We start from the raw sequence: 9,747 nt of genomic DNA, 5'->3' as shown, positions 1-9,747 counted from the left end.
TTTGTAGACCCTTCAAAGGCGTTCCGATACGTGGTCCCCAAGAAAAAACCCACATGGTATGATAGCTTATAGACAGTAGTAGGCAAATGAAGGGAAAAAGTGACAATATTAAGATCATGGAATAACATTTCGAGGGTCTATTTGCTGGTAATTGGAAACAGGTCCCTTTGGAATTTCGTCCCCCGTTCCTAAACACATCCATCCTATAGTGTAGGTTTTGAAGATTCATAATCTCTGATTGTAGTCATCAGAAGAAGATTGAGGAACGGTTGATAGGTCCAAGAAGTACAAGCCCCCACACCGTTCTCCAACCTCTGAAATGTTGTCTGTGATGCGTGCATTTTGATGGACCCCTTAACATCTTGACTCTGTCTGTACGGTAGAGTAGTGGTTATGGTGGATGCTCCCCATACTAGAGTTTGAGAGTTCAAATCCAAAAAGAGCATTTTTTAGAGAGCCATTTTTGTTGTTGCCTTTTGTTGGCATGAAAGAGCAAACTTCAGGTGTGTAGGGGCTCGTTCCCATGAAATAAAAGGAATGAAGTGACACTTTGTGTAGAATGTCCTTTTAATAGAGTTGTGATAACATATTATGTCGTGGAGTAACAATACAATCCTTGTCTGCAAAAGGCAACTTTTACCTGGGGGGCATGCTTTGTAGACCCTTCAAAGGCGTTCCGATACGTGGTCCCCAAGAAAAAACCCACATGGTATGATAGCTTATAGACAGTAGTAGGCAAATGAAGGGAAAAAGTGACAATATTAAGATCATGGAATAACATTTCGAGGGTCTATTTGCTGGTAATTGGAAACAGGTCCCTTTGGAATTTCGTCCCCCGTTCCTAAACACATCCATCCTATAGTGTAGGTTTTGAAGATTCATAATCTCTGATTGTAGTCATCAGAAGAAGATTGAGGAACGGTTGATAGGTCCAAGAAGTACAAGCCCCCACAGCGTTCTCCAACCTCTGAAATGTTGTCTTTGATGAGTGCATTTTGATGGAACCCTTAAATTTTTGATTCTGTCTGTACGGTAGGGTAGTGGTTATGATGGTTGCACCCCAAACCAGAGATTGAGAGTTCAAATCCAAGAAGAGTATTTTTTAGAGAGCCATTTTTGATGTTGCCTTTTGTTGGCATGAAAGAGCTAACTTGAGGTGTGGAGGGCGGTAGGGGCTAGTTCCCATCAAATAGAAGGAATGAGGTGACGCCTTGTGTGGAATGTCCTTTTAATAGAGTTGTGATAACATATTATGTCGTGGAGTAACAATACAATCCTTGTCTGCAAAAGGCAACTTTTACCTGGGGGGCATGCTTTGTAGACCCTTCAAAGGCGTTCCGATACGTGGTCCCCAAGAAAAAACCCACATGGTATGATAGCTTATAGACAGTAGTAGGCAAATGAAGGGAAAAAGTGACAATATTAAGATCATGGAATAACATTTCGAGGGTCTATTTGCTGGTAATTGGAAACAGGTCCCTTTGGAATTTCGTCCCCCGTTCCTAAACACATCCATCCTATAGTGTAGGTTTTGAAGATTCATAATCTCTGATTGTAGTCATCAGAAGAAGATTGAGGAACGGTTGATAGGTCCAAGAAGTACAAGCCCCCACAGCGTTCTCCAACCTCTGAAATGTTGTCTTTGATGAGTGCATTTTGATGGAACCCTTAAATTTTTGATTCTGTCTGTACGGTAGGGTAGTGGTTATGATGGTTGCACCCCAAACCAGAGATTGAGAGTTCAAATCCAAGAAGAGTATTTTTTAGAGAGCCATTTTTGATGTTGCCTTTTGTTGGCATGAAAGAGCTAACTTGAGGTGTGGAGGGCGGTAGGGGCTAGTTCCCATCAAATAGAAGGAATGAGGTGACGCCTTGTGTGGAATGTCCTTTTAATAGAGTTGTGATAACATATTATGTCGTGGAGTAACAATACAATCCTTGTCTGCAAAAGGCAACTTTTACCTGGGGGGCATGCTTTGTAGACCCTTCAAAGGCGTTCCGATACCTGGTCCCCAAGAAAAAACCCACATGGTATGATAGCTTATAGACAGTAGTAAGCAAATGAAGGGAAAAAGTGACAATATTAAGATCATGGAATTACATTTCGAGGGTCTATTTGCTGGTAATTGGAAACAGGTCCCTTTGGAAATTCGTCCCCCGTTCCTAAACACATCCATCCTATAGTGTAGGTTTTGAAGATTCATAATCTCTGATTGTAGTCATCAGAAGAAGATTGAGGAACGGTTGATAGGTCCAAGAAGTACAAGCCCCCCACACCGTTCTCCAACCTCTGAAATGTTGTCTTTGATGCGTGCATTTTGATGGACCACTTAACATTTGGACTCTGTCTGTACGGTAGAGTAGTGGTTATGGTGGATGCTCCCCAAACTAGAGTTTGAGAGTTCAAATCCAAAAAAGAGAATTTTTCAGAGAGCCATTTTTGATGTTGCCTTTTGTTGGCATGAAAGAGCAAACTTGAGGTGTGTAGGGGCTCGTTCCCATGAAATAAAAGGAATGAAGTGACACTTTGTGTAGAATGTCCTTTTAATAGAGTTGTGATAACATATTATGTCGTGGAGTAACAATACAATCCTTGTCTGCAAAAGGCAACTTTTACCTGGGGGGCATGCTTTGTAGACCCTTCAAAGGCGTTCCGATACCTGGTCCCCAAGAAAAAACCCACATGGTATGATAGCTTATAGACAGTAGTAGGCAAATGAAGGGAAAAAGTGACAATATTAAGATGATGACGTTAATATAAAATGACTCAAGTAAAAGTGAAAGTCACCCAGTAAAATGCTAATTAAACGTCATTGCTAAAATATACTTAAGTATCAGTGGTAAAAGTATAAATGATTTGACCTTCCATATATTAAGCAAACCAGACAGCACGATTCTCTTGTTATTTTATTTAAGAAATAACCAGGGGAACACTCCAACAATCAGACATCATTTACAAATGAAACATGTGTTTAGTGAGTCCGCTAGATCTGAGGCAGTAGGGATGACCAAGGATGTTCTCTTGATAAGTGTGTGAATTGAACCATTTTCATGTCCGGCTCAGCATTTGAAATGAAACAAGTAAAAAATACATTATTTTATTTAGAAATGTAGTGAAGTAAAATTTCAAGTTGTAAAGAAACAGAAAGAGTAAAAGTACAGATACAAAATAAACAGATATATAAACGAAATGTAGTGGAGTAGTTTAAATACATTTTTTGTTAAGTAATTTACACCACTGGAATTGAAAGGAACACCTCAATTACCTCGACAAACCGGTACCTATGTATATAGCCTCGCTATTTAGATTTTACTACTGCTCTTTAATTATTAGTTAATTTTATTTCTTATTTTTTACTTAACACATCTTTTTCTTAAAACGAAATTGTTGGTTAAGGGCTTGTCAGTCAGCATTTCACTGTAAGGTTGCACATGAATACATGTTGTGACCCTGGTGTGACATTATTGAAGCTGTGATGACACCTAGTGGACATCAAGAGGAACTACACCACACACATACACACTATAACCTTAAAACAGATGGGATGCTTTACATACGTTGCCCTTTTTTAAGACACTAATATATATGTCCAATAAACAGACGTTGAAAAATCGTAATGTAAAGCACAAACGATTGGAAAGTTCTTCAAAAGCAACTATAGTGAATCAAGCATCTTTAGGTTACCTGAAATAGGTCAAAGCATATTGTATACGTTTATTTTATTTAATATTTATTTAACTAGGCAAGTTGAACTAAACAACATCGACACAGACACAAGTTAGCTGATATTTGGGAAACAGGATTAACACAGAGAGAACTTGGCAAAATACAATGTATGTTTCTGTAATACGAGTAGGCTGGTATATACAGTATCATCGGTAACAATTGTGTACAATCCACCTAGCTAATAAAATACTGGGGCTGGCAGTCATTAGTTGCATTTCAACCATAGCGATTCCCTAATTGAGGCGCAACAGAGTTCACCGGCGAATGCAGGAACACCGGAAATAATAACTAAACCAACGAACGAGGAATGGTGGAGGCTACCAGAACGAAGAGACATTTTTCGGGATAAACGTGGTGAGTGAAAAACGTTATTACATTGCTCACTCCCTACCCGGTATCTCATTCTACCGTTATACGACTTTGTATGCGTTGTTGGTTGGCAACCTTGACATTTACGGAGCTTTTGGAACGTTCCACAAATTATACCCACCCGTATTCTGAAAACATTTCGTTGAGAAATTCCTTGGAGCAAGATGGCATCTGCTACTGGTTCAAGGTAAGATATCTCTTTATTCATTCAATATATATATTACTGTAATTGTCTTGCTGTTAATAAAAATGTTATTAGTAGTTCTGCCAGACTTAGGAAGGTTGGAATTAGGGCAGCAGGCAATGTATTCCTATTGGAAGAGATTTAGAGGTCAAGGCTGCACCCTGTTTTAACTCTTAACTGTATTGTTGGTTTAAAAGCTTGTAAGTTAGCATTTGACAGTAAGGTCACCTGTTGTATTTGGCACATGTGACAAATTTAAATTTGATTTGTTTGGTAATAATGTTTTGTGTGTTTTTTTCCAGGACGGTCTCAATGAAGTGTGGCAACCCAGACAGGGTTTGGCCACGAACCCAGAAGGAGGGGCTAAGACCCATGTAGACAAACTAACGGACCGATTGGTCCTGTTCTCCGCTAAACTCCTCCCCCTCTTGTATGGAGCTGGCCAATAGGATCGCAGGGTGAAGTCGATAGGCCGTTCCAGGTTACAGCCAGGGCTGTTGCCCTGATAGAAACACACGATTCCCCTCTCAGATAGACATGTTTGTTCTACGTTCCATATTTTTATCTGAACGTTTCTAAAACGTTTTGTCCTGCTGAACGCATCCCCCTCCCAGGGTTCTCTGAACTACCCGCTGGGAAGGCTTCTCCTCCAGCCCTGCTTTAACACGCCTGGTTCAGATACTCTTCACCGGGACCGTGGTTGAGTTAGAGCAGGGACGGAGCTAAACCCTGCAGTTGAATTAGGATGTTACGTCTGTCTGTCTGTCTGTCTGTCTGTCTGTCTAGTAACACCTCCTAACCCTAACCTGTCTGTCTGTCTGTCTGTCTGTCTGTCTGTCTGTCTGTCTGTCTGTCTGTCTGTCTGTTCAGTAACACCTCCTAACCCTAACCTGTCTGTCTGTAGGAGACTGGGAGTAGATCTGGGGGAGACTGACGTCTACCAGGATTCTAATGGAGGTGAGGAAGAGGAGGAGGATGATGATGGTGGTAGTGATGGTTCTGTGTGACCCCTGACCTGACCACTTGTCTCCATAGAAACGCGTATCCAGATCCAGGAGTCGGTCAGAGGGAGAGATGTTTATACTGGATACACCGGATGTACACCATTTATTTTATACTGGATACACCGGGTGTACACCGTTTAGTTTATACTGGATACACCGGGTGTACACCGTTAGTTATACTGGAATACACCGGGTGTACACTGTTTAGTTTATACTGGATACACCGGGTGTACACCGTTTAGTTTATACTGGGTACACCGGGTGTACACTGTTAGTTTATACTGGATACACCTGGTGTACACCGTTTATTATTATGGATACACCGGGTGTACACCGTTTAGTTTATACTGGGTACACCGGGTGTACACTGTTAGTTTATACTGTATACACCTGGTGTACACCGTTAGTTATACTGGATACACCGGGTGTACACCGTTTAGTTTATACTGGGTACACCGGGTGTACACTGTTAGTTTATACTGGATACACCTGGTGTACACCGTTAGTTATACTGGATACACCGGGCGTACACCGTTTAGTTTATACTGGATACACCGGGTGTACACCATTTGCTGCTGCTGTGCAGTGGAAATGTTTTTTGGGGGATTCAGTTCATTTGCATGGCAAAGTGGGACTTTGCAATTAATTATTCATCTGATCCACTCTGCATAACATTCTGGAAAAAAATTGCCATCATACAAACTGAGGCGGCGGACTTTGTGAAAATTAATATTTGTGTCATTCTCAAAACTTTTTGGCCACCACTGTAGAGTTCTATTGGGATCTGATTAATGTTTCTCTATCCCTCCTCCCTCTCTCCCTCGACTGTAATAGTATCCCTGTAACAGTAAACTGTGTATATTTGTTATATGTTTATATTAGTTTTCCAGTAGCAGTAAACTCTCTCCCTCCCTCCCTCCCTCCCTCCCTCCCTCCCTCCCTCCCTCCCTCCAGGGATGTGAACCGGTGCCTGATGGAGTTCTGCGTGATGGCGTACGGGTGCGTGACGGCGTGTGCGAGGAGTGTGTGCGGCGTCCTGCCGTTCCTACCCTACAGTAAACAGTGGAAGATGAGGAAGCGGGGATCCGTCGTCTGGAAGCTGATCGCCTCTCTGATGTGTCGGGCAGGTGAGACAACAGAGATAACGGGTCATCTACACTGTGTTAGGTTGGAGATAACAGGTCATCTACACTGTGTTAGGTTGGAGATAACGGGTCATCTACACTGTGTTAGGTTGGAGATAATGGGTCATCTACACTGTGTTAGGTTGGAGATAACGGGTCATCTACACTGTGTTAGGTCTGAGATAACAGGTCATCTACACTGTGTTAGATTGGAGATAACGGGTCATCTACACTGTGTTAGGTTGGAGATAACGGGTCATCTACACTGTGTTAGGTTGGAGATAACAGGTCATCTACACTGTGTTAGGTTGGAGATAACAGGTTCATCTACACTGTGTTAGGTTGGAGATAACGGGTCATCTACACTGTGTTAGGTTGGAGATAACAGATCATCTACACTGTGTTCGGTTGGAGATAACGGGGCATCTACACTGTGTTAGGTTGGAGATAACGGGTCATCTACACTGTGTTAGGTTGGAGATAACAGGTCATCTACACTGTGTTAGGTTGGAGATAACAGGTCATCTACACTGTGTTAGGTTGGAGATAACGGGTCCTCTACACTGTGTTAGGTTGGAGATAATGGGTCATCTACACTGTGTTAGGTTGGAGATAACGGGTCATCTACACTGTGTTAGGTTGGAGATAACAGGTCATCTACACTGTGTTAGGTTGGAGATAACAGGTCATCTACACTGTGTTAGGTTGGAGATAACGGGTCATCTACACTGTGTTAGGTTGGAGATAATGGGTCATCAACACTGTGTTAGGTTGGAGATAACGGGTCATCTACACTGTGTTAGGTTGGAGATAACGGGTCATCTACACTGTGTTAGGTTGGAGATAACGGGTCATCTACACTGTGTTAGGTTGGAGATAACGGGTCATCTACACTGTGTTAGGTTGGAGATAACGGGTCATCTACACTGTGTTAGGTTGGAGATAACGGGTCATCTACACTGTGTTAGGTTGGAGATAACGGGTCATCTACACTGTGTTAGGTTGGAGATAAGGGTCATCAACACTGTGTTAGGTTGGAGATAACGGGTCATCTACACTGTGTTAGGTTGGAGATAACGGGTCATCTACACTGTGTTAGGTTGGAGATAACGGGTCATCTACACTGTGTTAGGTTGGAGATAACGGGTCATCTACACTGTGTTAGGTTGGAGATAACGGGTCATCTACACTGTGTTAGGTTGGAGATAACGGGTCATCTACACTGTGTTAGGTTGGAGATAACGGGTCATCTACACTGTGTTAGGTTGGAGATAACGGGTCATCTACACTGTGTTAGGTTGGAGAGAACGGGTCATCTACACTGTGTTAGGTTGGAGATAACGGGTCATCTACACTGTGTTAGGTTGGAGATAACGGGTCATCTACACTGTGTTAGGTTGGAGATAACGGGTCATCTACACTGTGTTAGGTCTGACGTGTGTGTGTGTGTGTGTGTGTGTGTGTGTGTGTGTGTGTGTGTGTGTGTGTGTGTGTGTGTGTGTGTGTGTGTGTGTGTGTAGGTCTGACCCATCTCATCACCGTGGATCTTCATCAGAAAGAGATTCAGGGCTTCTTCAACATCCCAGTGGACAACCTGAGAGCTTCTCCCTTCCTACTGCAGTACATACCCACAACCCCCTCCTACTGCAGTACAGAGGAGGAGGTAGGACTACACTACCCACAACCCCCTCCTACTGCAGTACAGAGGAGGAGGTAGGACTACACTACCCACAACCCCCTCCTACTGCAGTACAGAGGAGGAGGTAGGACTACACTACCCACAACCCCCTCCTACTGCAGTACAGAGGAGGAGGTAGGACTACACTACCCACAACCCCCTTCTACTGCAGTACATCCAAGAGGAGGTAGGACTACACTACCCACAACCCCCTCCTACTGCAGTACATCCAGGAGGAGGTAGGACTACACTACCCACAACCCCCTCCTACTGCAGTACATCCAGGAGGAGGTAGGACTACACTACCCACAACCCCCTCCTACTGCAGTCAATCTTTCCTCAGTTAACGCTACGACAAATGTAGCTTACATTTTTTCCGGTTAGGATGATTGTGTTGTGCTATATATATATATATAGATATACTTCTGTGAATATCTGAACCATTTGCATCCAAAAATAAACTGCTCACATTCAGGAGAAACTTTGTAAGGACTGTGTGTGTGTTTTGTGTAAATAGTTTCTGAAAAAAAGTGTGTCCAGCTCAAACGCTGATTGTTGCGTCATTGGTAACTGTCCGTTTTAATTAGCGTTCTAAACGAGCGTTCTAAACGAGCGTTCTAAACAAGAGTTCTAAACGAGCGTTCTAAATGAGTGTGTCCAGCTCAAACGCTGATTGTTTCGTCATTGTAAAGTGTCCGTTGTAACGGGGTTCCAACCTACTAATCAACCCGCTTCAGGGACTGTAGAACGGCTGGTAGGAATAATAACAATGGCTGGGCTGATGGGCACTTCAGTGACTTGGAGCCTTTGATTGCCCTGCCTCTGGGAGCCTGTCGACTTGTTACATGATTACTGAGTGAAAGAGAGCCTATGAAAGTTTTCATGGAGGGTGGGTGACCCCCTTGGTGGCTGAACCTGAGATCAATGAGAGAACTTGTCAGAAAAAACGACAGAGTCCCACTTTCTCTGTCATTGTACAAAGTAGAGAGTGGGGGAAAAATGTGTAAAAATGTATACAGAGGCTCTGGAATTTGTCATAAAAAAAATTAAAAAAAATAGTGAAAAAGGATTAAAATAAAGTTCCAACAGTACATGAGATGATCAGACTGAACCAACTGCTATCTTAAAATGTTTATTCAGTTAGGAAACAGAGGATGTATTACATAGTTATCACATAATTAAAGTTATCACACAATTAAATAATAAATCCTCACTCACACAGACAAACATGGCTTCATTATTGTTCACAGTTTATTATCATAGTTTCTCACAGATCCTGGCTTCCACTGTTAGAATGGCTGAGCGAGAGGAGGTGGGGCTTTTTTCATAGCCTGAGAGAGAGAGAGAGAGAGACATTCAGTTTTACTAGAGGGGTTGGGTGCGCCCCCTGTTGGCTGAACCCGGGTGGGAGGTTCCCCCTTAGCAAGCAATGGACCCCAGCACACCACTGAAGCCATTAATAACTATATTCAAAAACACACCTGGTAACCTGTTCAATCACCAGGCACACGGCTCAACATAGTTCATGACAGAGACTGTGGACTTTTTTTTTGTGGAATCATTTTGGGTAAAAAAAAAAACATTGTGAAAATTAATAAAATAAAGTTGCAGCTGTCTTTGATATGCTCAAAATTAACTAACTGCTATCTTGAAATGTAGAG

The 9,747-nt window shown here is 42.5% G+C and overlaps 1 long non-coding RNA gene across 1 annotated transcript; it reads left to right on the top strand.

Moving 5' to 3' along the window:
• The first annotated feature begins 5,105 nt into the window (after positions 1-5,105).
• On the top strand, positions 5,106-8,096 carry LOC115186572 (uncharacterized). Its single transcript, XR_003875785.1, has 3 exons — positions 5,106-5,237; positions 6,239-6,411; positions 7,929-8,096. It is a non-coding gene; the product is annotated as an uncharacterized LOC115186572 (long non-coding RNA).
• The last annotated feature ends 1,651 nt before the right edge of the window (positions 8,097-9,747 follow it).

Source organism: Salmo trutta, unplaced genomic scaffold (genome assembly GCF_901001165.1).
Source record: "Salmo trutta unplaced genomic scaffold, fSalTru1.1, whole genome shotgun sequence".
In the NCBI taxonomy this organism is placed as follows: domain Eukaryota; kingdom Metazoa; phylum Chordata; class Actinopteri; order Salmoniformes; family Salmonidae; genus Salmo; species Salmo trutta.
This window is presented reverse-complemented; position numbering and strand designations above follow the sequence as displayed.